Genomic DNA, 16746 nt, shown 5'->3' with positions numbered 1-16746 from the left:
ACAAAAAGAGCTGAGACAGAAGCTCTCCTGAAACAGCTGTTTGAAGAAAAGCCCCTGTGAACACCTGAAAGCAGGAGGAGTAAGAGATTGCAGGAGTGCCAGAGGCTCTCTGAGGCTATGGGATGATTAAGTCCACTTAGGACAGCAGAGTAGCACTAATTGGAAACACACATCTCTTCCCCAGGTACAGGTGAGTTCATTATTAACTTACTGATGTCTCTATAAACCCCGTCCAGCAGCCCTTTGCTTCCCTTGGCTGGCTGTGCTGCTGGCCTGGGGATGGATGGAGGGATGGATGGGAGACTGGTTGCCTGAATGGTTGCCCCAGGGTTGCAGCTCATGGAAAAGCCAGCCAGGTTTTCCCTCTGGAAACCTGCTAGAGCTTTTGTGGAGTGCTGCCTTGGGACCAGCCCTGCCTTCCCCGCTCTCAAACCTCTCAGCTCATCTGCCTAATTACCTGGTAGCTTTGCCCAGCCAGGCAGTGGGCATGGGAAAATAGGTGTGCTGCTGTCTGAGGAGGGATGGTGTTTTCAGCAGGAGTCAGCCTGGCCCTGTCTGCCTGGGAAGAGGCTCGGGACCTTGGAGTGTGCCTGCTGCCACAGAACTTGTCAGATGCTGGTGTGTGTTAAATGATCCTTTACGTTCTGATCCCTGGCAAGGACACTGCACCCTCTGGAGCTCAGCATCAGGGTGCTGCAGGGCTGGAGATGGAGCTCAGTGACCCCTGCAGAGCTTATCAGCGGCTGTCAGTACAGTGCCAGTGAGGTGGGTATGCTCTGTTAGTAATGTGGCAAGTCATTATCCCTAACAATGCTCTGAAATCTCATCTGCAAAGAAAATGCACTTCAGTAGGTCATGTGGAGCTCTGGGTAATGAGCATTTCCACCCTGATGATTCATAGAATGGGGTTGGAAGGTCCTGCAGACCCCCCTGTGCCCTCCTCCTAGGGCAGGGAACCCCCTCCCCCAGCCCAGGGTGCCCAAAGCCCCATCCAACCCCATCTTGAACCCTGCCAGGGATCCCAGGGCTTCCCCAGCTCGCTCAAACAGCTCGGTTTAAGTTCAGAGAGTTGCAACACAACCATGGATCAGTCAGCACCTTTATTTTAATGGCTGGAGCAACAATGGCAATGTGTTCTCGGCCTGTGCAGTGTCACATACCCTTCCATTTGAATGTACTCTTGGTGTGTGTTACTGAGCTGCCTCCTGCTCTCTAGTCCTGTGATTCTATCAGCCAGGAATCCCAGCTCATTATGCAACTGCAAATTGTTTCTGGATTTCATTAAATCAGCCAAGGGGCATTAGCTGGATATTTACATCAGCTGAACTTGTGATAATTCATCCAACTGGGCAGTTTTTTGTTTTGGAATAGAGTCCTGGGGGATTCTGATTCCTTTCCTTGTGTCTGCACAAGTCTTGGTGCAGCCCCTGCAACTCGGCTGCAGAGCTGTGTGAGGAATTGCAGCCCCACTGCAGGTGCTGGGGATGTGGTGTTTCCCCTTCCTCTGCTGCCCCACACCAGAAGCAGCTGTGAATTGCTGGGGTAATTTAACTGGATCAATGGATTTAGACCGGAGGGTTCAGAAGGGGCATTCCTGTGGCACCTTGTGTTATGTATAAATAGAAGGGTTGTGATAAATTACAGTTGTTTAAATAAAACTCTGATGTTAGGGGCTCCTGGGTATCTTGGGCTGTGTCCAGGACAGCACTGGTTGTATCCTGCATGTGACAGGATGTCGGGACTCAGTCCTCTCTGCCTTATAACCTTGTGGTGTTGCTGAGGTGTGGAATAGGAACCCACTGTTTGGGGATGTCAGTGGGATTTACCCACTCCAAGCAGGTGTAAGTGGTGATGCCCATCACCCTGTTGATGTCCCTGAACTGACAGGATTTGTTATCAAATGGAAAATGCACTGAGGGAGAGGAGTGTGGACCCAGGATGTAACCCCCAATGGCAGAGGGGATCGGCTGAGGGGCGATCCCCCACTGCAGGACAGGGAAGGTACCATAGTGAAGCAGCTCCAGCTCCAGCAGCCTGCCTGTGGGGCTGTGTCCCTCCTGCCAAAGGGGAAAGGCAGCAGGAGGGGCTGGGAGGAGTGGTGATCCAGGCTTATGCCCTGTTGGACTCAGTAGGAAAAGTCCCTCCGGCTGCACCTGCACTTGGAGCCCTCTTCTCTTCTCTTCCAGTCAGTCCCTAACCAGGTTCACACTCAGCCTGATCTAATTTCATGTACTTGCAAAGTCTGACTCAGCAAGAAACGTTATCAGCTTCTGTTGGAACCTGCAGCGAGCTGACAAAAGCCAATCTTCCCAGAACTGACCCCAAACAGGCGCCTTGTCCTGCTGAGTCAGGCCCTGAGCCCGCCCGTACCCTCATTGTTTGCAGACTTGAAGGTGGTCCCCAAGCCATGACACAGACAAGTGTTTGATTGATTGGATACACTGATGTTCCTTAGCCAGTAGTGCTGAGTGGGAAAAAACACAGATGCCTTGATATTTGGGGCAGAGTGTGAAACCTCCAACTGTGAAGGAAACTTTGGGTAAAGCCTTGCAGGCTGCTCCTATTTCCATGTCTACTGAGCCTCTTACAGGACACGAGTCTCCTTATGCTGTTTCTGTCCTCAGGATCTTTCTCTTACTGACTTCACACCTTCTAAAACCAAGCTTATTGCTGATATTTTGGCTCTGCATGTTTTCCAGCTGCAGCCCCGTGTTTTTAACACAGAGCTTAGTAACTTCTGAAGTTCCCAGGTTTCATGCTGGAGGAAGCAGGTTGCTCCATCACCAGCATTAAGCATCCTTGCAGGCAGATGATCTGGACACACCAACTGCCCCACTGCAAGAAGAGTAACTGCGCCCTGCTGCTGAGGATGGCAAGGCTGAGTCCTGTGGAGAAAGGTGGAAATCCCTCTGCTGAGATTCCCCTGCCTCCAGCTATACAAAGGGAGAAACAGTGACTCACCAGCACAGGGGTCCCCGGGGAAGGAGGTACCTGGCTGGGGCTGGAGCGGTACAGACTGGGCATCTATAGCTCAGCGTTCGCAGCTCTGAGCGGCACCCGGAAGCAGAGTCGGTGTTACTGCTGCGTGTGCAGAGCCCGTGGGCGGGAGAACGGAGCACTGTGGGTTCGCTCCTCATTAGAGAGCAGCATAAAAGTGGGGACTCGAGTTCTGCTCAACTCCCGGCCACTGACTTGCTGGGGATTTCGGATAAGGCGTTTAATCTCTTAGTTTCCTCACCTGTAAAGGCAGAGGAGCACTGTTCTATTTAACGCTTTTATCAGGCTTCTGGATGCCAGGCAGCACGAACGCAAAGCTGCTCCTCCAGCCTCAGACTTCAGCAACCCCCTGCTCGTGTCCTGAGGCTTTGCAGCGAGAGGGCACCTGGCACACTACCTGCTGCAGAGCAAAGCTGCTGCCTCGAGTGCTTCGTCTGCAGCCTGGTGATGAGCTGGGCTGGTGGCTGTGCTCCTTGCCCTGTCCCTGTTAGGTACAGAGGTGATGCTGTGCTTGTGAAGGTGAGACATCCCTCCGTGTTTGAAGTGATGCTTGTGGAGAGCCAGGTGTTCGAGCCGTTCAAGCCACTACAGCTCTTCATGGGGCCTTTCTGTGGTTTTAACCAGAAAAAAAGGCTGCAAACATTACTGCAACCTACTGCCTGTTGACACTAGCCTCTTTTTTTTTTGTTTGGAGTGCATTATTACAGCTGCGTTAGTTTCCGTTAGGACTAAGGAAGCAATTGCACCGATCACAAGACCCCGTGCGGGGACTCTGAACTCCTGACCCGGTTTCTGCATGGCAGTTGTGCTCCCCAAGCCCAGGTGACACCGCCCCGCCACCGGGATGCTTGTGCTGCTGCCTTTCCTCGGTTGCCGCGTTTCTTCGCGCTGTCTCAAGTACCTCTCCTGACGACACCGCTCCGCTACCGAGCGCTGCGCTGGGGGAAGCGCTTTTTTTAAGCGGTGAAGGCGCGGAGATGCCGGCAGCTCCGGGGAGGGGAGGGGAGAGGGGGCTGTGCCCGGCGCCCGCCCCGCCGCCGCCTTCTCCTCGGTAACGATTCGCGCTCTCTGCCCGGTGCCGGCGCTGTTCGCCGCCGACCGGTTCCATCTGCGCTCCGCAGCCTCGGCGGGCTCTCGCCGGTGCCCCGGGCGGCTCCCCGCGGCGCCTGGAGCCGCTCAAGCTGTGGCCGCCCCCGGGGGAGGCCGAGGCCCAGCTGCCGCCGCGGCGGGCCGGGACTCCCCTCGCGGGTGACCTTGGCCCGGGGAGGGCCGGGCGGGGAGCCGAGGGCCCGGCGGGGAGGGGTCCCCGGGGCGGGCGGAGGCCTCGGCACCTGCCCGGGCCCGCGGGCGCCGCCGCCCGGAACTTTTCGCGGGCCTCTCCGGTCACGTCCCCTCTCTCGCCGCTCCTGCTCCGCAGCCCGGCCCGCCCCGCTGGCTCCTCCCCAGGCCTCGGCCGGTGAGGGCGGAGCGGACGCGGCGCCGCCGCCGCGCACAGCAGCCGAGCCCGGAGCCGAGCGGCGGCGGGAGGCCCGGAAGGCGGCGGGTAAGCGGGACGGCGGCGCCGGCCGCGGGGGAAGGGAGCGGGCGAGGCGGAGACCCGCGGGTGGCGGCGGCGGCGGGTGGCGGGCCGGCTCCGGGCACCCCCCCCCACCTCCACCCCTCAGCCCCGGGGCCTGGCCGCGGAGAGGCCGCGGGGCCGCGTCCCGGCGCCGGGGGGGGGAGTGAGGACGAGCGGGTCAGCGGGACGGCGCGGGCCGAGGAGGCGGCGGGGGTCCTGCGCGGGGGTCCGGGGAGCGAGGCGGTGTCAGCGGGGACGGGGGCCGAGCGCTTCCTCCCCGGGGGCGCGGCGTAAGCCCAGCCGGCAGCGCGGGGGGAGGCGGCTTCTCCCTGGCCGCGGCGGGGCGGGAGGGCTGCCCGCGCTGGGCCCCGGCCGGGGCCGCGCAGGGCTCCCCGCCGCCGGGCCGCCCGTCCCGCGGTGGCGTTGGGGCAGCTCCGGGGGTGGCGGGCGCGGGCCGGACATCCATCTTGTGCGGCCGAGGCGGGGCCAGTGGCTCCTCGGCTGCCGCCGTGCTGGGGAGATCCCCGGTGGTCGGTGAAGCCAGGGGTGCTGGAGGCGGCGCCTCGCCGCTCCCGGGGATGTAACGGGGCGCAGGAAGCCCAGGCGGAGCCGGCCCCCCGAGGGCCGCCGGAGGTGAAAGGGCAGCGAGGCCGGAGGGGCGCGGGGGGCGGCCTGGGCCGGGCGGGCGGCGGGGCGAGGGCGGCCCAGCGCCGGCCACCCGCATCCCCTCTGCCTGGGGGGCGGCCTGGGCGCTGGGCAGGAGGTTGGGGCCGGCTGGTGAGTGGGATGAGCGGGCGGGGGCCAGCGGGGGCCGAGCAGAGCAACGTGCCGCTCCAGCCGCGTCCTCCACCGGCGCTGAGATGGTCCTTGCGCTGCCTTCAGTCTCTTGGAAGAGACAATTCGAAGAGAAACTGTTACCTGTGGAAAGAAACTTTGGCGTTTAGATACCACTTGTAAACTAGTGTCTTCGCTTAGGGGATTGGAGCTGCAGTAGGGGAGGGTTTCAGTGTGAGGGCCTCTGAAGCTCTCCCGGTGGGAGGGTTGGGGTTTGGACACACCGAGTCAATACTGACCCACGTAGAATGGAATCAGCACTTGGTTTGGCTTTGCTCACTGCTTGGAAAGAGTGGCAAACAGGAAGGGCAATGCATGAAAACTCTATTTTTTCCCTCTCAGTAGCTTGACAGGAGAGATAATACTTCCTAAAATAGTTGTTTAACTTGAAAACGTCTGTTTGCCTTTGGAGTATTGTATCAGCACTGCATAATTCCTGTTGCCTTTGCAATCCTGAGCAGTCGTACTGCTCCACGTAAAAAGAGACTGGCTGATTTGAAGAGTTAAGAGTGCCTGTCTGCTGCACAGTGTTCGCTCCTGTGATCTCCAGCCTGTCTTTTCCCTGTGGAAGCGGCGTGCCGTTAACTCTGGCTGGTTCTTGCAGATCCCTTGGGTGCTGAGAGGGTTTCGGTGCGGGAATTCAGGCGGCTTTTTGGCTGTTAGAGGGGAAGCTGTGGCGAAACAGAAAGTAGTGCCTTCGCAGTCAAAGGTCCGGGTCTTTAATGAGAAGTTGTCCAAAATGAGGCAACCTCACAGGAAATTTTAGCTGGGGCACCCTTGTTCCCCGTCTGCAACTTCTCCAGTTTAGAGAAGCGATGTAGTTCACTGTGTCCCATGCTGTCTGATTATTCTGACATCACTATCACATTGCTGCAGTGACTTCATTACTCTGGGAATGCCATGTCCACATCCTGTTGCCATGGAAAAGACCAGTGTAATAAATAAAAACATTCAGTGTTCTGTTCAGCGTTGTGGCAGGAAAAAATGCCATCGATTCATCGATGTGAGGGCCCGAAACACCCTTCAACAAAGTTTGTAGAGCTGCGTTAGGAACAGGGGGGAATCGCACTTGCTGCTCTCAGCAGATCGTCCCTTCCTCCTCTCCGTTGCACTGGGCAGTAGGAGTTGTGAAATCCGGGGTTTGGAAGCGGGAATGGGAATACGTCTGTGGTTCTTCAAGGTGGAGTCGGCAGGAAGTGCTGTGCTCACATCCACAGCTGCTAAAAATAAGCTGTTTTCATGCGCAGTGTTCTCTGCGCCCCGGAGCAGAGCCTGTGTCTGCCGGGCTACCAGCACCCTCAGGAAAGTCAGTTACACTCTCTTAAAAGCAGAGATTCCTTTGTAAAGGAAGCAGAGTGTGTCCAGGAGGGTGTAGTAGCTCTGGCCAAGGGACTGTGTATGGTGCTGATGGGTTGAACAGGCCCAGCCAGTGCTGGTGGACACGAGAGCTCGAAGGACAGAGTGGTGTCTGTCACCACGTGTCTCAGCTCTGGTGTGGCTGTTTTTAGGGGTAAGTAGCTTTGCTGATTGAAGAGGACTGAGTGCCAAATGGAGTAAATTACCAGCCCGGTGTAAATCCAGTGACATGTTAATGCTTTTATTTGGAGACTGGTGTGTACGTGGTTTATCAAAACAGTTTATATTCGCAGCCATAAGCCACAACTACACAGACATAGACTCTTGGTGATCCCTTTCGTGGCTGCCCATCCAGTCAGAGGACTCAGAACTGAAATGCAGTGAGCAGGAGTGTAGCACGTGGACAGACTCTAATGTGAAGGTATTAACTGCAGGTTGAATCACAGTCTTAGTGTGAACAGCTCAAAACGCTGCTGTAAAGCACAAACAAGTGTTTATTCCTGCACTGTGCACAGGCACAGCGTGCTCAGTGGCTCAGTGAACTTGGTATTGAGGGAACAGATTGCCTGTGAGCAGCTTTGTGGAGACTTTAAAGAAATCAACTTAAAGAGGAATCCTGATATCCTGGGAACATCATGTTATTGTTTACATTAGGGGAAAGGAAGTGACTCTCTTGAATGTACATAAAGTTGAAGTCTTTGCTTTTTGTATTTGAAGTATTTTTCATTTGTGGCTGTCTGAAATGCAGAATTCCCCATGGTCTGGTGTCACTTCCAGCCCTGCTGAAATCAGTTCAGCAGAGTGCTGCTGTGCTTGGTCCGGCTGTGGGAACACAGGAGACCTCCTGTTTTATCACCTCCTCCTAATTTCTGATGAGCCAGATGAATATGAACCATCAAGGGCTTCGGGTAGCTTTGTGTGTTGAATTCTGCAGAACCAGATCCAATGGAGAGGTATCTTTCAAAACTTGTCTGAATCCTGGGTTGTGTTTGAACTCTTCTTTCTGGCCCTGATTTGAGGAGGGCTTTGGTTTGCTGGGGTTTGTTTTGTTGTGTTTTGAAGAGAGGTAGTGGGGATGGGGGTTAGAGTGCACCTTGTATTCCTTGTAGGCTGAACTCTGAAGCAGTTGTTGATTTGCTTTTACTCTTTTATTTAATAGGTAATAGGAAATTAGAATTTTAGTGACAGCATCATCTTAAAGGGATGCTCATAAATCCCAGGTCACGTTTTCACTCGGGCATCGGTGTTCACGCTTTGCAGAAGCTTCTGATCCTGGGAACATGACAGCTAATGGCTGAGATAAGTTGGGATGTTAGAAAGTTGGGAAGAAAAGTGAATCTTGCTGATCTGTCATCTCTGCTCCAGTCTGCCTTGTTCAGGTGCTAAAACTTGTATAAGGGGTTTTGTTTTATTTGCTGCCTTACAGAAGTCTGGTGGCAGCCAGGACTGGAGGTTATTTGGGTTCCTAGACTGCTCTCTGGTTATAAACTAGTGCTGTAAAAAGTTCACCTCTCAAACAGGCTTCTCCTGGGGCTGTACTGTAGTGGAGGGGTAAAGGAGGACCTGGCTTTTAGTTCATAAAGCACAGGTTGGAATGAGACAGCAGCTGTATTAGCTCGTGGTGGTTACTCAGCAGACTGGAAGTACACTATGTTTCCCACTGCTAGTGTTGCAAATACCATCAAGTTCAGTGTGTCTCAGTTAATGGAAATGGTTAAATAAAGCACAAAGTTGTGGAGATTAATTTCTTTCAACCCTATGTAGAACCCCAGCCTGGTTTGAGGGAAGGGCCCTCAGCCCCCCCCCAGTGCCCCCCTGCCACAGGCAGGGACACTCCCTCAGCCCAGGATGCCCTAAGCCCCATCCAACCTGGCCTTGAGCCCTGCCAGGGATCCTGGGTCAGACCCAGCTCCTCTGGGCACCCTGGACCTGGGCCTTCCCCCTCCCAGGAAGGATTTCTGCCTCCCAGCCCCTCTCCAGCTTTCAAGGGATAAGCTGCAGTAGTTGGTCCAAGGAGAAAGACACGATTTCTATGGGTACACCCTTTCCCAGGGTGGTTGACTCTTAAAGCCACGCAGTTACAAGCAGTAGTAGGTTGTTCACCCTCTGCAGTTGTACAGTGAGATCAGAGCTCTGGAAGCAAGAGCTGGGCAGGAGGCTGACTGATGGGATTCAGTGTCTCCAACACTGAGACTGGAATGAAAAGATCATGTGTTGGTTAAATGAAGAACTATGGAAATAGTATACTGGCAGAGAAAGGATTAAAGTAACAGTGAAGATACACTTTGATTAATAGCTTCTGAGTAAGAAGGATATATAAAAAAATTACATAATTAGGCATATTTCTATATAAATATGTTGAAATAGAAATAACCTCTGATTGACCTGCATATAAACTCACAAATTACATGTTGCAAAAATAGTACCGAGCCAGATGACATCGATTCTGCATTTCAGTCCTGCTTTTAGCTTTCTTCCCTCAAAGTTTGGTCCCACCTAGGAAAGTCCCTACAGGAATGATAACTTACTGAAATACTCTTTGACACCCTAAACCAAATCTAGTTCTGATTGGTGTTTGAGGCAGGTCTGTGTTGTGAGTTACTTGGGGTGAGGTTGTTGTGTCCAGGTCTTGTCTTGGTGATGGGTTCTGCTCCAGAGTGTTTTGCTGCCTGTATTTGTGTCCCAACCTGTGGACTTCCCAGGTCAGTCCCCACTGTCAGAGGATGGAGCTGCCTCTGCAGGGAGTCACTATCTTCAGGGCTGGATCTCAAATTCAGGGTTTGAACTCTGTAGTGTGAAGCTGCATAAACAGGGGAATTTTAGCCAGATGCTCCTCCTGACTGAGTCTCTAGACAGTCCTTGTGTTGATGCCATTTCAGTCCCAGGTTTGGTATGAAGCAAGTTTTGATCTCCAAAGCCCTGAACAGGATGGAAAGTGGTTACTGAGAGATGACTTCTTCCCTTGCAAATCCTGCAATAATTAGGGCTGTCTAAAGTAGTTCATTTAATGCTATTAAAATGAAGAGGCTGTGGGAAGATGGGTGTTGTTCAAGAAAGGAGGCACGGAGTGTTACATTCCTAATCAGAAATGGTGTGTTTAAACTCCAGTTGCCTTCATGTGCTGTGGGAAGATCCTCTGAGGGGTGTGTGGGAAGTCACGGGACACTGGGAAACTTCCTGAACTTTCATTGCCAGTCTTTTTGGGGTTTATAACTTCTACGTTTGCAGATTGCCCTCCCATCACTGCAGGAGCCAGCACATCCAGTCAGAGGTAGGGGTAAAGCTGTGTTGTTTCTGCTTCTCCTGTGACCAGAGCCCACAGCGCGTGAGGAAAGGCTCTGCTCTCGCTCTGGGCTGCAGCAGGTAGGGCAGCTCTGCCTGAATGGGAATGTGGCCACATGAAGAGGATGTTTTGATGTGTGTTACTGCCAGTGGTCCAGCAGGTATTGGGTGCTGGCTGTTGGGAAATACCGGCTATACCTGAACAGGCACCTCGGTGTGGCTGCAGTGGCTGGATGTGAACCCGCCTGAAAGCGCATAGTGAACTCTTTGGATTGAGAAATCCAGGTGCTGACAACCCCAGACCTTGGTCTGCTCTGAGAGCTGCTGCTTGTTCTCATAGGATGAACAAAATCCTTCATCAGGGAGGAAAGTCTGACCCTCCGTGGGGCTTTTAGAAGCGGGTAGCATGGGACAAACAGTGAAAAAAGGAAGCTCTGGGGCTGCTTGCAGCCCATGGGTGCAGGTGGCTGCCTTGGCTTTTCACCCTTTTCACTTCGTTTGAAAATATGGGGAGCTGGGCAGCAGCAGTCCTGCTGAGCAGGTGGCCTGAGTCATTGTGGGTTGTTGGTTATTTTGAATATTGATAAGATGGAAAGTATTTCAGTCCATCTAGGGCACTGAAGCAAGAGGTCTGGATAAGTCCCTGGCAAGGGCTGTGTTAGGGCTGAAACAGGTCTTTGCTAATCGCTTCAACGAGGCAGGCAGAGAGATAGATATGCTGCTCTGCAGCTTATGTAAGGAGTAGGAGGAGCAGTTCTGTAATGGGTAATTGTGGCCCTGGCAAAAGTTACTGCAAAACCCCTGCTTTTTTGGAAATGTGCTGCAACTAGCAGTGGAGTTGTGGGTCATCTGCATTGAGTAACCACTGCTCGCTGGAGCAGTGAAGAGGCACTTGTGTTTGGCTTTGAGTTCTGAGAGTGGCAGAGTCGGTGCTGGGATGTCTGGGGCTTTAGTTGAGTGTCTGTTGGGTCCAGTGATGTCATGTTCTATGACTGAAGAGATCCGAGTTGGCCGTGTGCAAATCAGGGTATGGTGTGTGAACTCAGAGCTGTGAGAGATGGTCTTTAAAAGATCCGAGCATCCCCAGCTCTGGCTGTAGCTGTGAGCGCTCCGTGCTTCTTGAAGATGCCTATTAGCTCTTGTCCAAGTGAATATTTGTAAATTCAGGCATCTCTCACATTCTTAACACATTAGTTGGATGTGGACCCTTCCTCTGGAAAGCCCCAAGTCTCTGGGAGAGGCGGTTCAGCTGGATGTATTGGTTGCACTGCCTTTTATGTTGCTTTTTATGTAATATTCTTTAATGCAAATAAACTTCAAGTTGCTGGGAGGGGCTCCTGAGGAGAGGAAAACTTTCATTACAGACAGCTGACATGCAGAATAATATCTTTTTATATGCCACCTACCACGTGATGGTTTGAAGTAAATCATAGTTCACTGGGTAAGGTTATTTCTGGTGCAATTCTGGGTTTTGGGTAAGTAGCCCCGTTCCAGCACATCTGGCTTTACCCTGAGAGCTGCTGTGTTACTACCGTGCTGGGTAATCGTCACCAGGCCTGGAGAACAGTGGTCTGGATGGATTTAGGAAACAAATACAGGTGAAGGTAAAATAAATGTAGCCAGTTGTTGAGTTCTGCTTGGGTTTATAACACGGGCTGTAGTTGAAAATAATGTTAAGATTAAAGATACAGGCTGGAATGGGTTTGGGCAGCCTTTCCCATGAAATATTCATGCATTGAGGGCTTTTAGCTCATCAGATCACTTACAGAATCATAGTGATTACAATACTATTATGCCATTGGTTTCATGAAATTGATTGGCATATTGATCACTAGAATGCACTCCAATTCAGAAGAAAGCTTTCTTGGGGATCTCATTTAAGATGATCAAACAGATGTTTTTGTGCTCCAGGGCACTCTTCTCGGTGTGTGATTCCAAGAAAGTAGGTCTTGTCATTCCGGTACTTTGTAGCCTCTGCCTGTGGAATGAACCGTTGGTTCTCAACCCACGTGGAGCTGGAGCAGGCAGAGGATGCTGAGCACATGGTGCCAGGTGGCAAAGAAGCCGGGTCACGTTTACAGAGCTGAAAGGCCACAGCTTCTGTTGTTCCATTTGTATTAACTGTGTCTGCTCCTGAATATGTATTTTAAACCCAGTGGCTTTATTGCCTGTGCATTTGTGTGGCTGCTATTGTATTTGCAGGTTTACTCCAGAAAGAAAAGGTGTCCTGACTGAAATGAAAGACACAGAAACTGTGGGTAACAGCAATTACGATTCAAATTGTGTGGTGTGCTCTCAGGTCTTGCTCAGAGGGCAGAACTGACTGCCTCCAGGCTATGTAGTGAACAAATTTGCATATGGGCATGGGAGAGATTCATTTTTTCCTCTCGCAGTACATCTTATCATTTGAGACACATAAAAACCAGAGGAGGTTTTTTTGTTCCTGTTTGAGTAACTGTTCGTGATGCAGAGGGGAAGAGCTGGCTGATGCCAGTGGTGTTCATCTTGCTCACTACTGTAGGATGTGTCCTCCCTTCCTTGGGAGTTAAACATAGCACCTCTTCTTCTGGGAGCAGGAGTCTGACTGCCCATGGGGTTGCTTTTGTTGTTGTTTAAAGACAGCTGTATAATAATCTATTTTGGTTGTAATCAAGCTTGACCTATAAATACTGAAATGGCTCATATAAAACCAACTTAAACTGTAAGAGCTATTTCCTTTAGGGGTTAGTGCCACCTTTTATTTTCCATAAAGGAAATTCCAGGATGAATTGCCAAAGTGGTTTTGCTCTTTTAAGCCCAGCAGGTTCAGGAGGATTTAAAAACTTCAGAGAACCCCCAGCGCAGAGGTCAGATCTGCCAGCGGTTTGATTCTCAACCCTCCTGGCTGAAAGCTCTCACTGTGATGCCCTTCAGGCTCCAGCACTGAAGTGTTAACAATGTTTTGGAATATTCCTTCAGTTAAAATCTTCACATAGAAGAAAATGTCATTTTTGTTGTAAAACAAAATTCATTTTCTACCCTGCTCTGCCCCCAGGTCCCAGGAAGCAGCTTTGGGCTGAGCTGAAGGATTTCCATCTTCACTAACTTCATTTCTTTATAAGAAGTGATGAAACCGTTATTTTCCCTCTCTTTCAAGTTGATTCTGTCAACTTAAACATCAGTTTACTGCTATTCAGATGCCTGTCAAGCCTTAAAACCTGCCTTGAAAACATTTCAAGAGGTACAGTTCTACTTCACAGTGCTAAAACACATCCATCATTAACTGTACTTAGGTACTCATTACACGGGTACTCATTGCTGCAGGGGGTTTATTTAGACTGATAAACAATGTAGTATTAATAAGCAGCCATATGGTAAGAGAGGCTTTTCATTCAGAAAATCATCCTCAGGACAGTTTAATTAGCCGCCGTTGCGTGGGAACGGCGGGGGGTTTGGTTGCTGGTGCCTGACGCAGGCTGAGCAGTGCTTTTAAGGCAGAGGAGACCTCTGGGCTGCATATGCAAACCTGACCTTTAGATGGGTCTGCATGGTCAGACCCAGCCTATGTACACGGACTGATGGTGGCAGCTTTGCCAGTGAGATTTAAAGAATCTCAGTGTTTTCTGGAGTCTGGAAGCTCGTCCAGTCTCCTGAAGAGCTGGGCAGGGGTCTGTGCGCACAGGCACCGTGGGTTTGGAGGCTTAGTATTAGTCTCTGCATTTATCACTCATGGGTACAGATACATTTGAAGAGCAGTTCAGACCTCTATAATTTTTTTTCAAGAAGTTTCCAAGAACCCTGAAGGAGGAGGAAGCTGTAGTGGTTTCTCCATCAGACGTTCAATGCTGGAGACCAAATAAGGGCAAACTGGATTCCGGCCCCCGGCAGCGACCAGTGTCTGGTCACTATTACTGCAGAAATAAAACAATTAAAGTGCAAGCTAAAATGGCAGTGACAATCTACCTACCTCATGTCACTTATTTACTCTTAATTATATAAACCAGGAAGAACATAGTTAAGAACGTTGCCAAGCTACTATCAGCGCAGCAAATTATTCTTCCCAAGTATAATGTAGTTGTTTTGCTATGGTTGAGCCTCCTAGAGTCTGTCTGGAATTTTATCTGTGTTAAAAAAGGTCAGAACATTTTTTCCACTAAAGAAAATGGAGTTAAAAAAAAAATTACAGGACTTAAAAATCAGCGGCAAGTTGTGGATGTGGTAGACAACAGATGGAGGAGGTCCCACGAGTGACTTTGTCTGGTGCTTATGCCCTTTAACATTTACGTGTTTTGCTGATGAGGAAGGGGGAAAGGAAATGTTTTTCTTTCTTCTGAAAAAGCTGTTGAGAACTCCTCTGAACTGTGAGAGCCCCTCTGCTGAAAACACACGAGTAGCTCAGCTTGAGGAGAGGAAGCCGAGTGTGACTGTGATGCTGCCGGGGAGGACCTCTGCTCAGCTGCTGCCTCCTCCTGTGGTGTGACCCCACAGCACGTCCTGGTAAACTGGCTTTGATGGTTAGAATGGAGAGAAGCCTCTTCCCTCCTAAACCTGCACAGCTTGGTGGATGTCTTTCCTCCTGCTTGCAGACCAGTGCTCACTGCAGCCCGGTTGGAGGGGAGGCTGCCAACTGCAGCGAGTGACGTCGCAGTTTGTTCTAATTTGGGGATGCAGTGTGTGTTGGGCTTGGAGTTTTGCTTCTGGCTTCCTTTCCCCCTCTCTTTGTCTGCCTGGCACACGTCCCTAAGCAGCTTTCTAGAAGTGCAGACCAACAGGACAAAAAATAAATGAGCGGTTTCAGCAGGGCAGGTTCAGCTGCCCAAGGGCTCGCTCCTCGCCCGCAGCGCACAGCAACTGAAAATGGACGAGGCCACAGTCACTTCCATGGAGGGCAGTGTGATGAGACTGACAACCCCGAGTCCAGCGTGAAGCTGGTTGCAGAAAACATCACGGGCTGAGGAACATCGATCTCCGTAGGTTGGCGATAAACCAACTTGCTCAAGTCACAGAACCAGCGCTCCTCTCGGGGAAGCTTCTGTCTCTGACTTCTTTGTGCGTGCTGGAGTTCATCTGCTGCAGCTCCAGGTCGGCGCAGCGCTGCAGTCGGACAGGACGACTGTTGTGAGAGGACTTTACCCTCAGCCCAGGCTTTATGGCTCCAGCCCCGCGTCAGTGGCTTCGCGGCGCGCAGCGGCAGGCGGGACGCTGCGCAGGACCTGGCACCGTGGGTCGGAGGAGCTCGGGATGCGGCCTTGAGAGAGGGTGTGTGCAGGAGTTGAAGGCCGGGCTCTTCCCTTCGCTGGTTGAACGCTTGAAATAACATCTCAGAACACCGTCCGTTTCCTCTCGTGTTCTCACACCCGTCGGTGTGTTTTTCTCCACCTGTGTCTGTCGTCAGTAGTTTATTCTCTGCGTGTGCCTCTCGCTGTGGTTTTCTGGTTTTTACCTGGTATGTCAAAACCAAAATAGGTTGAAGTTATGGGATGGCGATTGCCTGTCCTTTGGACGAGGTGTGTGTGTTACTACCCGTTGCTGCCATGTTTGTCAGTTTATTAATTACTGGTGGAATTTCTCTGCTGCACACATCAGGCTGTTACAGTGTGGAAGCGTTGGTGTGCTATTCCCTAATCACAGCCAAGTCAGCACACCGTTACTTTACTAAAGTGCTTTTAAGCACAGTGGTGCTTCAGGATTTGGTCTGATTTCCCAGTCTTGCTGTAGGCAGCTGGAACTCGGGAATTGCTTCAGCTCTTGTGTGTCCTCCGGTGTCCCCTGAGCAGCGCATGTGCTCCTGGGTGTCTGGAATACCTGCGCTCTGACACTGAACTTACAGAGGTCTAAAACGGGTCAGTTAAGCAATGTAAGTTCCTGCCTGGAACCAAAACATTGGCCTTGTTTTCACAAGCAGTAACTTTAGGTTTTGGCCTGGGTTGAATTTAGTCAAAGAGAAGCTTGCCAAGGTAGAGGGAGGGAGGGGAGGCGGCCGCAGAGCCAGTGACCCCTCTTGCCCCACCGCAGGGCCTGCGGCTGCTGTACCGCTGTGTATGTGGGGTGCCCGCTGCTGCAGAGGTGACGTGTGCTGTTACACAGGGCTAGTGTACCCCCAGCGTATGTTTACTGGGGTGTCAGATACCGCAGCGGTGATGAGTGATACAGCAGCGCCAAGCTGTGAAGGTGGTGTGAATGGGAGTTTGTCAAGTTGTACTTCAAAGTCACGTTGAAGTCCTGCTCTCTGCTTAGTCTTGGCTTTTTAAAAATGATTTCCCCCCCTTCCCTCTCGTTTGTTTGGTGCTGGTGGCCTCAGGGAAGGTGGAGGAGGATTTCTGCCTACCCTGAAGACAAGGAGATTGCCTGCCTCAGGGAAGGGACTTGGCAGGGGAGTCGAGGGCAGAGATTTTTATTTAAGTGAACCCCGTGCTAGCTAACAGGGTCAGTCTGTGGCAGTGTTTATCTAGCAACTTTTTAGGGGAACTCTCTGTTAATTAATTGCATAATTTGAAGACAAACACTCTTCGTTTGTGGTCCACCATCCCTCTTCCTGGCACGTTTCCATAGTTGGCACGTAACAATTGCGTAATTGTTGACAGCTTTGATTAATATTAGGGAAGTATTTAATGCCCTTTTGACTTCATTGAGTAATTTAATATCTAAGAACACAGTGTGTAACAAATAACTAATGAGGGAGCAGATGGTGAGGGAGCTGTGGCTCAGCAGTGCCGGGGTGGCCGAACCAATACAGGGCT

At 51.7% G+C, this 16746-nt stretch overlaps 1 protein-coding gene across 2 annotated transcripts in view; it reads left to right on the top strand.

Annotated features, from left to right (window-relative positions):
* Positions 1 to 4428: 4428 nt before the first annotated feature.
* Positions 4429 to 16746, top strand: part of RAP1A (RAP1A, member of RAS oncogene family) — a 34809-nt gene continuing 22491 nt past the window's right edge. For both annotated transcript variants that reach the window (XM_084275762.1, XM_084275761.1), the window contains exon 1: positions 4429 to 4540. The gene's annotated coding sequence lies outside the window, so the exon portion shown is untranslated. The remainder of the gene's footprint in view (positions 4541 to 16746) is intronic.

Source organism: Gallinula chloropus (genome assembly GCF_964237585.1).
Source record: "Gallinula chloropus genome assembly, chromosome: 27".
NCBI lineage: Eukaryota > Metazoa > Chordata > Aves > Gruiformes > Rallidae > Gallinula > Gallinula chloropus.
Note: the sequence above shows the minus strand (reverse complement) of the source record. Positions and strands in the feature narration are given on the sequence as shown.